The 15,667-nt window shown below is 39.3% G+C and overlaps 1 long non-coding RNA gene across 1 annotated transcript; it reads right to left on the bottom strand.

Annotated features, from left to right (window-relative positions):
* Positions 1-9,314: 9,314 nt before the first annotated feature.
* LOC145428334 (uncharacterized) lies at positions 9,315-10,273 on the bottom strand. The gene is made up of 2 exons (XR_013908622.1): positions 9,822-10,273; positions 9,315-9,728 (listed from the first exon to the last, which is right to left on the bottom strand). It is a non-coding gene; the product is annotated as an uncharacterized LOC145428334 (long non-coding RNA).
* Between the last annotated feature and the right edge of the window lie 5,394 nt (positions 10,274-15,667).

Here is a 15,667-nt window from a genome sequence, read left to right as displayed (position 1 = left end):
AGCTAGAGTGGTTCGGGAGGGGTTGAGAACTCACAACCTTGGGGAGTAACAGCCTGTTTTATTTGTTTTATTGGGGTTTCTTTAATTTTTTGAGTATTTTGGGGTTTTTCTTTCTGTTACTTGTGTTCTCCAGGGCCCCGTTAACGTTGGTGGATGGTCTAGGTTCACGAGGGCCAGTTGAACAAATAAAAGGGTTACACGTGATTTAAAAGTGACTGTAGTATGTGGGGGGCACTAGTGAGCATCGGTAGGATGTAGACGTGCTTTTCGGAGCTCTCCACCAAAACTCAGATTTTTACTGAACACCACCATAAATTCTTACACAGGCGGATATTTTCTGCGGGTGAACGTTTCCAGGCTGATCTACGCTGTCCATTTTTGCGCAATGAGACCGAAAACGAACCCTCTGAGCAAGAATAAAACCATCGAGGGCTATGTTAGCAACGCCGCTAGCGGGGCTAATGCTAGCACCAGTAGCCCTACCGCACCAGAGGCTGGCCCCCACGAGGACAGAACCTACACCCTATGCAAGGAGATGTGTCGGGAAATGGCCACTTCTATAATGGGGAAGATTGATGAGCGGTTTGATACTTTTGAGGCTAGATTTCAGTCGCTCCTTTCGGAGCAGAAAGAGATGAAAAACCGCATGGAAAGTCAAGAACAAGCGACGTGTGCCTTGGACGAACGCGTAGAAGCGCTAGAAGCCAAATGTTCGGCCCTAACTCAGCACGCCAACCAACTCAAAACCAAACTCCAGGACTTAGAGGCCCGCTCTCGCAGACACAATATCAAAATTGTCGGCATACCCGAGGATGAGGAAAAAGGTATGCCCACTGACTTTGTTTCTAGGCTTATCCCGGAGTTGCTGGGAAATGAGCACTTTCCACATCCGATAAAAGTTGATCGTGCACACCGCGCACTACAAGCGAAACCACCTGCTGGTGCTAAACCACGCACTATCCTGGCCCGCATTCATCATTTTCAGGAGAAGGAGCTGATCCTGCGTCGCTGAAGGATGCAAAAAGGCTGCGAGTATAAAGGAAACAGGGTGATGATATTTCCGGACTACACCAACGAAGTGATGAACCAGCGTCGCGCTTTTAATGGTGTGATGTAAACCCTGCGCAGTGATGGAATCAAGCACACACTACGTTACCCGGCAAGGCTCTATGTATACTGGCGTGATGGGCAAGCACCGTCAATCTTCAACGACGCAGATGAGGCAGCACGCTGCCTTGAAGGACACGGGTCGACTATGAGAAATTAAGGTCTCAATGTAAGGTAACTGTAGTGGTTCTGACTGCAGGAATGCCTGAGCAGTATTAAGACTTCTAACTTTAAAAGACACCATGCTGAGAACTGGCTTTGGACTTTCAAGTACAACATTGTACCAACAACTTTAGATGAGACCTCCTTACTGGTGTAACATTTTCTCAGTGAATGATGTTTGCTTTTTCTATTACATGGTGGTGGTAATTCACAACACTTTTATGTTTTTATTCTGAGTGGTGGGTGTGAAGATATCTTGCCATTTGCCCGGCAGCTCCCTTCGAAGTGAAGAGGGGATGTTATGCGTCAGGTTCCGGGGGACGCGTTTTTTGGGGCGAGGGTGGGTTATGTTTTGATTTGTTCTTGTTCTACAGCTCAGGTGCATTAGTTTCATTACTGCCAGTTTACGACTTTCTGTCATTTTATATGAACAATGTCACTCCTTATCATTTTTCTTTTTTTCATTTTCCCCCACTATAATGGCTAGATCACAGGCTAGTATACAAATGGGAAACAGGGATTTGCAGCTTGTATCATGGAATGTTAGAGGGCTTGGTTCAGTTGTCAAAAGGGGCAAAGTATTTAAACATTTGAAATCTCTTTGTGCAGATGTAATTTTTCTGCAAGAAACCCATGTAAAATCTACAATGCGGCATGTTTTAAAATGTAACTGGATATCTCAAATATATCAGTCACCCTTTACATCACATGCCAGGGGGGTAGCTATACTATTTAAGAAAAATGTCCCATTTCAACTAAAATCTGTAATCAACGATCCTCAGGGACGATACATATTGGTTTCAGGGATGATAGCTTCTCTCCCGTTAACCCTACTAAATATTTACGGTCCAAATACAGATGAGCCTATGTTTTTCAGAAAGGTGTTTGACTTGCTACCGGATGATGCTGACTCAAATATAGTAATAGCAGGAGATTGGAACTGCTATTTAGACCCTTACCTTGATCGGCTGTCAACTCGCCCTCCCCCAGAGATTGCCTCTGTGCGGCTTCTGAATAATCTTTCTAAAGCTAGAAATTTAGTGGACATTTGGAGACTTCAACATCCCACTGATAAAGATTACTCCTTTTACTCTGGCGTCCACAAATCCTACAGTCGAATTGATTATTTTTTGGTCAGTTCAAGCCTTATTTCTCAAATTTCGAATTCCAGATATCATAATATTTTGATTTCTGATCACAGTCCCACATCTATATCACTGAGTCTTAGTTTGCCTAAAGTGAACTATTCCTGGCGTTTCAATCCAACCCTTCTCAGCGACGAAAAGTTTATTAAATATATTACACCCAAACTCAAGGACTTTCTTGACTCAAATGACAACGGAGAGGTCTCTGATTCAACACTGTGGGAAACATTAAAAGTCGTAATGCGTGGCGAAATTATTTCCTATAGCTCAGGCCTCAAAAAGGAGAAGATGAAGCGACTTTCTGAAATTAATAGTGCCATTCCTCGTCTAGAAAGGGCTTACCAGAATTCTAAATCACCTGAGGATTACAGAGAGATATTAAAACTCAAATACGAATACAATGCAATTATGAGTGACCAGGTTACCAACCTACTACTGAAGCTGAAACATAAACATTTTGAGATAGGAGACAAACCCGGTAAATTGCTAGCGCAACAACTAAAAGGAACACAAGCTTCGAGAGCAATTCACAAAATAAGATCTAAATCTGGTGCTTTTCTAACAAGCCCTATGGAAATTAATAAGCGCTTCAGAGAGTTATATCAGGAGTTGTACTCATCCCAGCTGAATGTAACACAGTCTGCCTTAAATGACTTTTTTGATTCTCTCAGTCTGCCTAGGCTAGATGAAGCTGCCAGAGATCAACTCGATTCGGACTTTACATTGCAAGAAGTGGTAGCTGCTATTAAGTCATTTGCATCTGGGAAGGCTTCAGGCCCTGACGGTTTTGGCATAGAATTTTATAAGAAATTTTGTGATGGTCTTGCTCCATTCTTGCTTAGGATGATGCGTGATTCTAAAAACAGGGGCGTACTACCCCAAACTCTGTATGAAGCAAATATTTCGTTAATCTTGAAGAAAGGCAGGGCTGACTCAGATCCTGCTAACTTCAGGCCAATTGCTCTTCAAAATTTTGATCGAAAAGTGATAACCAAAATTTTAGCAACTAGACTGAACAAGTACTTGACCTCTATTATTCACCCCGATCAAACGGGATTTATCCCTGGCAGACTTTCTTTTTTCAATGTTAGACGTCTTCTCAACACCATCTATTCTGACCACGGTAGTTCGGCAGGAGCAGCAATTTTAGCTCTTGATGCACACAAAGCCTTTGATCAGGTTGAGTGGTTTTATATGTTCGAGTCATTACGGAAGTTTGGGTTTGGTGAGATATTTATATCTTGGGTAAAATTAGTATACGCAAATCCAATCTGTTCAGTTCTCACAAATGGAGAGAGGTCGGCGCCATTTCCTTTGCAGCGCTCTGTTCAGCAGGGCTGCCCCCTGTCTCCTGCTCTATTTGCTCTGGCATTAGAGCCCCTTGCGATTAAGATAAGAGCACATCCAAAAATACAAGGGCTCTTGGTCGGAGGGGTTGAAACTGTTATTAGTTTGTACGCAGATGACGTACTATTATACCTGCGTAATGCAGAAGACTCTGTACCATCCCTTCTTAATCTGGTCACCTCATTTGGCAAAATTTCAGGATATACAATTAACTGGGTTAAAAGTGAACTTATGCCTTTATCTAAAACCGGTTCGCCGAGTTTTCTTTGTAACGTTCCATTCAAAATAGTTAACGACCATCTCACATACCTTGGATTGACTGTTCCTAAAGATCCCAAATTAATTTTTAGCTTGAAATTTGCTGAATTCTTGTCAACATTAAAGCATAACATCGAGTCATGGAAAATTCTACCCCTATCTATGGTTGGTCGTATAAATTCCATAAAAATGGTCTCTCTTCCTAGATTTCTGTATCTTTGCCAAAATCTTCCTATTTATCTCACTTCCTCTTTCTTTAAGGAGTTGGACTCAATTATTACTTCTTACATATGGAACAACAAGAATCCTAGGATTTCAAAACTACATCTACAAAAATCCAAATCGGAGGGAGGTCTGAGTTTACCAATATTTAAACATTATTACTGGGCTGCAAATCTAAGAGCCTTGACCTTCTGGCAGCAGACATCCTCAGATCTTGGTGATTTCAACATCCCCCTTTGGGTTAAAATGGAGGCTGGCATTGTAAGGGGCTCCTCTCTAGAGGCCCTGCTTCTCTCAAAAGTAGGGAGGGCTGAGAGTCTTAAGAAACTGGGGTTTGTTCCGAAACAATCTGTGCGGATTTTAAACCAAGTTAGAGGTTTTTTTGAACTGCCAAACTCCTCTGTGCAGGCACCAATATGTGATAACCATGCCTTTTTGCCTCCTTGGGATGATAAATCCTACTATGCTTGGAAGGAGAAGGGCTTACTCAAATTCAAAGATCTTTATATAGATGGAAAATTTGCATCATTTAATCAACTTAAGCAAAAATTTGATTTACCGCATTCATATTTTTCCCGTTACCTACAAGTCAGGCATTTTATGCAATCCAATATGAAGAATTACCAAGATGTTCCACATGAACATAACCTTTTTAATGTGCTCCTGAGCCCTCCTTACTCCAAACATTTGATTTCTACAATTGTACAATTGTTTGATGACAGCATTGAAGTGCAGACTACGAGGATAAGAGACGCTTGGAGGGAGGAATTGGGCATAGAAATATCAGAATCAATGTGGGACAAATGCCTATCAAAAATTCATTCCTGCTCTGTTAACAGCAGACATCAATTAATACGATTTAAAATTGTCCATCGGCTACATTATTCTAAGGTTCGACTACACAAAATTTATCCTTCAACTTCCCCTATATGTTACAGATGTAAAACATCAGAGAGCACATTGGCTCACGCTTTCTGGCATTGCCCCTCATTGACCAATTTTTGGTCCAAAATATTTGATTGGTACTCTAAAGCTTATGGGATTTCCATCTCACCCAATCCAGAAATTGCAGTTTTTGGCTGTGTACATTCCAGAACTATCCCTGCGACTGTGCGGGTGCCAATCGACCTCGGAATGATGATTGCGAAAAGACTTATTCTAAAGGAATGGAAGTCCGCTGCTCCTCCCTCCTTCAGTGTCTGGCTCAATGACATGTTATCAGTCATTCAGCTGGAAAAAGTTTGATACCTGCAAACACCTGCAGCAAATGTTTTCTCAAAATCCTGGACTCCGTTTTGTTCTCATCTTGAGAAAGCTCACGTTGTATAAACATGTAGCATGGCACTGCAATTTCCCTGTTTATTACATGTTCATGACATTTAATTCATTATGGATACTGGTAGTTTCTAATTTTAATGTTTTCTTTCTTTTTTCTTTTGTCTTTCCCTATTGACTGTTATTATTGTGCTATTTCTTGTCCTATCATCTCAGCGCCTGAGCTGTATTTGTTTGTTGATGGAGTTTTCTATGCTGAAAAAATTTAAATAAAATATTGAAAAAAAAAAAGTGACTGTAGTATGTTTCTGTCAAACCAGGTTGCTTTGGAATAGGGGCCCCCAAGTTGTCTGGTTGGGTACGGGTATGTGGGGCTAGGCTGAGTTAATGGTTCGACAGCATAGTGCACTCCGGGCAGCTGTTGTTTGCAGGTTCAAGCCCTGGAGCCCTCCCCTACTGCACCAGCAACAGCCAGACAGCTAAAACCATTCTTACAGTAGTAAGTATCCGGATCAACTGTACTAGGGGAGGTCACAGACCCAGATCCCACTACCCCCTGGTCGTTCAAGGCAGCCCGTGCACTTCTATACCCCTACATAACAGGGCTAGTAGACCCTCACACTAGGTTTAAAAAGGGGAAGAAAGTGAGCCTCTAAAGCACTTTCAATTGTTGAGATTTGTTTATTATCTGTAAAATTGGTTGAGACTGTTAAGTCTTGGTGTAAAACAGAAAAGGGGAAATTCAAGCTTTTGCTCCCTGTATTACATTTTTTGGAAGTTTTTTAACATGCAAAGTTTGTCATTTGAACATGCAAAGTTTTCACATTTTTTTTATTTTCTGTTGCTTTGAAATGGAGATTGTGTAAAGGGGCATCTTTACACAGCCTGCTCCTGGGGTCTTGATCATACAGTACAAATAAAATGTTCACGTTTCTCCAACGCTGTCTTCCCAAAAGTTTCACTGGATGGCCAGGAAGCGTTCACGATGTCTTCTCGGGCGCTGATAATTGGCGTCTGTCTTGTATCAGTGACGGATGTAAAGCGACATGATGGTACATACCGGCCGATCCTTTCTATGATGGTTCCTCTTCTTGCTCCTCTTCTTTCTCGTGTGTCTGCTATCTAAGGTATTCACTAAACACGTGGTCGGTTGTGGCGAACTTCCTCATATACTCATTGATGTTTGTTGTCTCCTCCTGGCCTGTGGTTCTGACTCTCACCAGTCCTCAGCCTCCTTCCTTTTGCTTAGTGTGCAATCTCAAAGTGCTGGATTTGGGGTGAACGCTGACCCTGTGGGATTCCCAGGTAATTTTAGCTGTCCTCAATGTCTGCAAGATTGTCTTCTGGTAGTGCAGTCCCCTCAGTTGTGACTACCTTCCCGGACTACCAGCCGTTGTGGTCGTGCGATGAACTGCTGCTTTTGGAATTTCAGGCACTGGTTTTGGGCAGTCAGCCGCTGCTACTGGAAGGTCATCCGCGGATGCTGGAAGTTCATTCGCTGGTGTTGGATGGTCAGGCGGCATTGTTGGGACTGTATGCCACTGCTCTAATATCTTGTTTATATTTTAAAGACCAAATTTCCAAATGCAGAATTTGCTTTAAACAGACTAAATTGTTCCCGTTTTGATCTAGATTTTGTATTATATATGATGCGATATTGTGTCCACCCAGTAGTAATCTATCCCAGTTGAATTTTTGTGCATTTTCATTGTGTTTTTATGTTCATTTATCATAATGTCTGCTTCCTTGTTGCCCAGGTCACTCGGGAAACTAACTTTTTAAATCTCAGGGAATTTTTTTATCAAAAGAAATCATTGAAATTACCCAATGGGCAGAAATTACAACTGCGATAATGATGACTAGCTCCCCTATTTATCTGGAAAGTTTTTTTCCTAATATCATCACTTTAATTATGTAAATTTCCCCCTGAGACATTATGTCCTCTGTAGTTGACACAGATAAACAGAGAGGTGCGTTTTTTCCCTCAGTTCTTAAGAGGTTAATAATGTTAAATCATATACAAACACCAAAAGATTTTGGTTTAATCGAATATATAAAACAATATATTTGTAGATTTGGAAAAAAATGTGCGTCATTGAGTGTTGTAGTTCCCTAACTCCTTTACTTTGCAGTCTCTAAAAAAAGGCTGTGTGAGACTACATTTTAATAGCGCCATATGTGATTTCAGTCAGTAGAGGGCACTGTTTACTGTTAACTTATTTGTAGTGGCTCAGCATACAGACAACTAATATTATACAATCATGAGTTAATTTACAACAGCAAGATGCACTCCAACAACACAAACCTTCACCAAGGCAACTCACTGTCGGGGCAGTACTTACTATTAAGGGAATAGTGCTGTATTTTGTATATTTTCATTGTGTTTTCTTTGATATTTTGAAACCTTTTTCATGTGAATATATACATGCATGACATTTATTTCATTCTTTAATAAAATTCATTTAAATGTTTAATAATAAATATTAAAAGTATGCATGAGAATTCTACATGTATTCAAACTGTTATCTATCTAAACACTTATAATCTGTTACTGTTGTGTACATAACAAATTCATAATAATAATAAATGTTACCAAAACAAACAAAAGTTGCACAATTTTAAGCCTATTTTTAAAAGATAAAAGACATTTTATGAATGTTTCACCTTATTTAATCCTACAGAAGAGGTCAGAGGTTCAAAGTAACAATATAATTAGAATCATTCCCTAAATGTCTGTATGTTGTCAATACAAATGTCAGTGAGAAACATAGATTTAACTAGCTATAGCAGTTTTTATCACTTTGACAGTCTATTGACTTTGAAGGAGAGGTCAGAGGTCAAATGTGACATGATATCTGAAATCTGCATATGGCCAGGGACTTGCAGGGGGCGTGAGCACCTGCCCATTTCCTGATGGGTGCCCCAAGTGCCCTTTTCATGAGGCATTTTTTTAAGCTTTATTTTATTCTTTTTTTTTTTTATGTCTGTGTTTGTGTGTGGAGTCCTGCCTGTGCCCCTCAACAATAACATTTAGCTAATATTCACAATTTTGCTAAATAAAATGATCTGGCTTGCATTAGTCACATGAAAACCATGAACCAAAGCTCACCTTTGGCAGCAGAGCGCGCTGGTGGAACAAGCTTGCAAAGCGCACGCTCGTTTTTTGCTGCCTGGGCGATGCGGAGCTGTAGGGGAAGCACCGTAATTAATTGGGAGTCGCAGACTGATGCAACAAAAACCAATAAGTAGAGTGTACACTATAGTCTATAACAATAGGAATATTAGGTTATTGTGTGCACGATGAAAGCTGTCTCGTGGCAACTGACGAATTGAAACAAATGAGCGTGCTGTGTGTGCAAAAGCGCAACAAAACATTACCTGTCCTTTTATTAAATGCTCAATTAGTGGTGGTCATTAGCTGCTAACTAACTGGGTAAGGGTTACAGGGGTCTTAGTCTGGCAACCGTTTTAGGGAACATATTTAGTTTTAAAGTAAGTTACAGGGCGTTCCCCTACCTTTCTGGTATGCATATCCACATAATTATGGATTATTATAATTACGATATAAAAAACACAAACTGTAATTTAAAGAAAATACATTAAGAAACAGATTATATTACATTTATATTTCAAATATGACAAAAATGCTGAATTTTCAGCAGCAAAATTATTGTATCTCTACAGTTTAAATGTTTAATAGGCTTTCTGCCTGTACAGATAGTCAAACAGATTGAATCATCATAAATGCATTATTTTATATGTGGCCCGGTCATGGGGAATGAGACAGGACACAGGAAATACTCTTTTGTGGGCTTTTTTATTCTCCGACTGTACTCGGAGGAGCACAGTTTTAATTCTGTAGTTTTGAGTGAAACGGCAAAATTTAACTATTCCACTGGCTCAGCCTAAACTGCCTTTCAGGGTCTGAGACAACAGTAACTATCATATGTACATGTTAAATCCAAACAGTATAGACAACAGTAGTGACCTGTCAAGAAACAAATACAACAAAAAAAGAGAAAACAAAACAAATAAACACATTGTTTACATCCCACAACTTCGCAGGTCAACTGGCAATAAAGTGCACTGTAAACTCTCTTTTAAACATACATTTCTATGGGAGAACATCATGAACTCACTTCGGTTTCTCCACACAGCTACTGTGCTAGAACAAGTACACACGCAGGAATCACACAGCAAGTGATCTCCCCTCTGAATCGAACAGAAACATACAGAGTTATGCAAAGTGAGTAAAAGTATAAACTTAACAACTTTGAAATCTGTTAGGACACTGTAACTACTCACGCCAACCCGCTCTTCAGTCCCTTTCACAGCACGTGACCATTAAACATGCACCCGTCGCGCGTTAAGAACTGTACAGAAATGGTCACAAACATGGAGTCATTGCTAAAGAAACTTAGCTAATTACAGTCTACTACAACACTGGTGACAATATTTTGCAGTATGCTACACTTTTTAGCACATTTACCTCGTGTGTAGCTAGCCACAGAATCTTTTGCAGTCTCTAACTCTCCAGTGCTCCCGCTCACAGCGCTCAGTGTGACACAAACTTGAGTGCATGCGTGCTCTGGCTTACGGCGGCTCTTAAAGGGACAGTATACCCCCAAAACGCGAGGTCTAGTCATCACCATGACAACCCTACAACAGACCTCCGGTAGACAGGCAACCAGTCAAAAACACAATTCCCTCTTTTTAAACCCTTTCCATGCGTAGTATTAGTTCACTTGGCTACATATATTTATTATTTATTTTTTAAATTCTTATCACTTAGCACTAAGAATGAATAATAAGGGAATGATTCTGGATCAGCACCATGATACAAACTTGTGGCCATAGTATGTACAGTATTCTGGAGAAGGTATGAAATGTAACTGTATATGCATGTGTGTATGTGCGTGTGTGTTTTATGTGCATAGATTTTTTTTGTTACATTCTTACCCTACTATGACAGCCCCTTTCTTTTGCCCTACTAATACTCCGGTTTCAGTTTATTTCCCACATTTTTAAAAAAAAATCTGTTGTCTTATGGTTCCAAGAGCTGTCACCAGTCTTTGCATTTAATTGTTATCTCATTACATTTCTTTAATTAGTTACCCTCTCTCCTATGGACTTTTTAATGTCTACAGTCTCAGATCAACACAGCCCTGTCCTCCAGCATTATCAGCATCAGGAGCAGCAGTAACCCCTCAACAGCAACATTGTACCCCATCAGGTAAAACATAGGCTACGTTTGCTTTGCATTGTCCCCACCCGATTACAGTGATATAGTTTGATGTGTTTTCATATTAGATGATGAATATGGTTCTATGTGCCCTTTTTAACTTTGAGCACCTGCCTCTTCGGACATCTCTGCACGGCCCTGCTCAGCAGAGCTCTGACTTTTGTTCAGTCTTGCTGTAGTGCTGAAGAGAAACCTAGGGTTGTTCTTATTTCCTTCAATAAGTGATGAATAGTAAGATGTCTACTACTGAGGTTTTTTTTTTAAAGCAGCAAATTGGCTTAAACTGGCTCCAGGCTAAATGATGATCTTCTAAATTAGTGAGAGGATATTTCTTCTCCAGCCTACGAGTTATCTGCTTTAAGGTGCGCTTTTGAAAGTTATCCCAGGGAGTCAAGTACTTCTGATTTGAGGCTCTCTTTTCAGAGGGGCTATAGTATTTAGATTGTACACAGTGAAGATGTGAAACCATTAGCAAGATCATCAACTTCTGTGGGAGTAGTGTTCAGTTAGTTACAGTGCTTTCAAAAAGACATCTACTGTAATGAAATCTATTCCCCACTGCTGTGTAATCTATTATTGTAAATCTAAATATACAAACCAGAACTTGGTTACTTTCACCTTATCTTTTTCTGCTAAGGTGAAAGTAACTAACTCATAATGTAGGCACATCTCCACGGGTGAAACAGGGTGAGGAACACATAATAAAAAGGTGGGTTTACTGTTGTAGTATTTTTGTGTTAAAACATCAGAGTGTGCACACATGGTGTAGCAGAGAATGATGTATTTAGGTAATCTTGATGCTTAATTTAAGTTTTTGTGTGATGTGTAAATGTGTTCAGCAGATATGTTCTGTTGATAAGTAGCAGTACTGTGTTGGCTATAAAAAGAGTGAAAATTCACATCTATACAGAAGTGTGCAAAAGTCTTGAGCCATCCTGTTGGGTCTGCGCTTAGCAGCCCCACTGGTTCAGAGACTTATTCCTGTGGACAAAACAAGACAAACAGCTTAACTGGTTTTCACTTGCTAGCAAGGGGAGCCTGGTTGGTAGCACTTCTGCCCTCGACCTCAGATGACTCCAAAGAACCAGCCTCCCCCTGCAGCCTTTATTAAGTGACACACAGTTTCACAAACACCCATTGTAAAAACCCCTTGTGGTGCCTCATGAAACTAAGGCACTGAGTGTGTGTATGCATGTGCAAGCATGTGTGTGTATGTCTCTGTGTATGTGACTTCCTGCCACACAATATATGCTTACAACCGTTTAACCACATTTCCTAGTTATCCACAGGTCATGTCCCCACACCCGTATATGGCTTAACTTTAATGGTTCACCATATACAAGCATAGGCGAGCCCCTAAATGGCTGGGATTGAACATCCTTTCCCAGATAAGGAAACCAGAATCTCACATGGAATGTGCCTGCAGTTAAACACTTACAGCTATAGCATCCCAAACCTAGATGTAGGCGAGGAACAAAAAAATATATCTGAACATGCAGTTCAGGACAAGGTTTACAAATTTAAGTACAACTATGGCAACATTTAACAATTTACTCTAGCACATCCCTCATTTCTTCATAATTTGTCTCAAATCATGCAGACTTTCTTGTAATTGTCAAAGTGCTGAGCAATGGTACTGAAAGTAGCTGTAGATAATCTTGTCTGTGAAATGGTTAAAAGTTTTTTCTTCTGTAATGGCTAAAATTTTATTTTTGAAGAAATTCATGAAGTCCTTACTAGTTAATGTCAAAGGAATGTCTGGCTCAACAGAGCTCTGACTTTTTGTCAGTCTGGCTATCTCTCTCTCTCCTGTAATGAAATCTATTCCACAATGTGATTAAAGTGGTGGGGGGATTCTTTTATATTTAAAAAGAAGCCAATTGAATCTAGTAGTAGATTAAACGCCACGTTGAGGCTGTTATTTTTAGTATCTATATGAATCTTAAAATCAGCTATAATAATTATTTTATCTGAGCCAAGCACTAAATCAGATAAAAGGTCTGAGAATTCAGACAGAAACTCTGAATATCTCCTGGAGAGTGTTTATATTTTCAGTATTTTCAGTTAAATTGCTTCAGTTTAGGAGATTTTAAATATTATTTTTCATAAGTCAGACAAAAGCTTTACAGTATAAGCATTCACATTGCGTTTTCTCAGGGGTTTTTTTGTAGTATTACTGTGTGCTCACTGAAACAATTGAATACACAAGTACACCAGTATATTCTGCACTATGTGGTGAGAAGGTTTCATTTTCCAGTAAGTGAAATGGTTTTAGCTCTGGTACTTTCACTTTAGCTTTTTCTCAGAGAAAAATCTAAAATGAAAGTAACTAACTCATAATGTGGGCACATCTCCACAGGTGAAGCAGGGTGAGGAACCTGATCAATAAAAGGTGGGTTTACTGTTGTAGTATTTTTGTGTTAAAATGTCAGAGTGTGCACACATGGTGTAGCAGAGAATGATGTATTTAGGTAATCTTGATGCTTAATTTAAGTTTTTGTGTGATGTGTAAATGTATTCAGCAGATATGTTCAGTTGATAAGTAGCAGTACTGTGTTGGCTATAAAAAGAGTGAAAATTCACATCTATACAGAAGAGTGCAAAAGTCTTGAGCCATCCCTCATTTCTTCATAATTTGTCTCAAATCAGGCAGACTTTCTTGTAATTGTCAAAGTGGTGAGCAATGGTAATGTAATTAGCTGTAGATAATCTTGTCTGTGAAATGGTTAAAAGTTTTTTTTTTTCTGTAATGGCTAAAATTTTATTTTTGAAGAAATTCATGAAGTCCTTACTAGTTAATGTCAAAGGAATGTCTGGCTCAACAGAGCTCTGACTTTTTGTCAGTCTGGCTATCTCTCTCTCTCCTGTAATGAAATCTATTCCACAATGTGATTAAAGTGGTGGGGGGATTCTTTTATATTTAAAAAGAAGCCAATTGAATCTAGTAGTAGATTAAACGCCACGTTGAGGCTGTTATTTTTAGTATCTATATGAATCTTAAAATCAGCTATAATAATTATTTTATCTGAGCCAAGCACTAAATCAGATAAAAGGTCTGAGAATTCAGACAGAAACTCTGAATATCTCCTGGAGAGTGTTTATATTTTCAGTATTTTCAGTTAAATTGCTTCAGTTTAGGAGATTTTAAATATTTTTTTAATAAGTCAGACAAAAGCTTTACAGTATAAGCATTCACATTGCATTTTCTCTATTTTTTCTTGGGTTTTTTTTTGCAGTATTACTGTGTGCTCACTGAAACAATTGAATACACAAGTACACCAGTATATTCTGCACTATGTGGTGAGAAGGTTTCATTTTCCAGTAAGTGAACTGGTTTTAGCTCTGGTACTTTCACTTTTTCTCAGAGAAAAATCTAAAGTGAAAGTAACTAACTCATAATGTGGGCACATCTCCACAGGTGAAGCAGGGTGAGGAAACTGATCAGTAAAGGTGGGTTTACTGTTGTAGTATTTTTGTGTTAAAATGTCAGAGTGTGCACACATGGTGTAGCAGAGAATGATGTATTTAGGTAATCTTGATGCTTAATTTAAGTTTTTGTGTGATGTGTAAATGTGTTCAGCAGATATGTTCAGTTGATAAGTAGCAGTACTGTGTTGGCTGTAAAAAGAGTGAAAATTCACATCTATACAGAATAGAGATGGACCGATCCGATATTACGTATCGGTATCGGTCCGATACTGACCTAAATTACTGGATCGGATATCGGAGAAAAATAAAAAATGCAATCCGATCCATTAAATATCACGAAAGCACCTCACAAAACTTGCAACACACCGTAACTCACCTCAGAACGTTAGCACGTCGGAGCAGTATGCATCACGTGATAGAGCGGCTGTGGCATGCCGACCTGTCAGTGGTCTGGATAGCATTTGGAGCTTCGCTAGCAACCCGGCATTTCATCTCCGACAAAGTTATCCCCGAGAGAAGTAAAGCAAGTGTGTAAGTCCATCTCTGAATGTTTGTAAAGCATTCCTGCGTTAAGCTTAACAAGCGATATATGGAGCGACTGCCTCTTCTTGCTGCTACTTCAATCATGAAACTGCTTAATGATCAGCTGATCGGCTTTTCTGTCGCGAGTCCGTGTCTCTAGTTTGCTTTTGGCCCACTTTGCACCAGAAAGAGGAAACCAGCGGATAAACAACAGCAGCTCGTTTAAGCTTGATCAGCTGTTGTTAGAATTTATTTAATATTACTTTCTACTTGAGGATCTTTTTCTACGTAGCTGACGCTGGTAACTGTGCAGGGGCGGATCTAGCAAAGTTTAGCCAGGGGGGCCGATAGGGCATTAACAGGGAAAAGGGGGCACAAAGACATACTTTTCTTTCTTATTCTCATTTAAAATGTCTAGCTTTTAATAAATAATTATCTTACACCCAAAGTTTTAATTTGATGTAAAATGAATAGAAGTCCATTACTATATATAGTAACTATTAAGTCTAATATATATACCCTAGTAAGCTATAGTACTTTTTCCTTTGGGAAGGTACCATCTGTGCAGTCTGCAATTTTGTTGAAGAAAGATGTTGAATCTATTTAATATTTCTTGAAAAATAATTGATTTCTGTGCATTTTTTTTCACACTGCATCAAATTAAGGTTGATTACGTCGATTAAGCATCATGAGGTGGAGCGTGAGGGATGGTTCCCTATTTTTTATTTATTTGTTTTTGTTGTTGCTGGGAGTTGGAACCCTATTAGTTAGGTTGCTTAATATTTATGCTAAGTACTCTTTAAAATACCAGAATAGGGAGGATGGTGTAGGTTTAAGTTTATTAGATTGATCAGTATTGCTGTACTATGAAATTTTTTTTTTGCATACAGGTATAACAGAATAGCTTTAGTGTAGTTGTTGTTTCAAACTTGAGTATGAACTTATACAAAATGCAGCA

This window comes from Astatotilapia calliptera, chromosome 4 (genome assembly GCF_964374335.1).
Source record: "Astatotilapia calliptera chromosome 4, fAstCal68.1, whole genome shotgun sequence".
NCBI lineage: Eukaryota > Metazoa > Chordata > Actinopteri > Cichliformes > Cichlidae > Astatotilapia > Astatotilapia calliptera.
The sequence above is the reverse complement of the archived record's forward strand: the minus strand, read 5'-3'. Positions and strand labels throughout refer to the sequence as shown.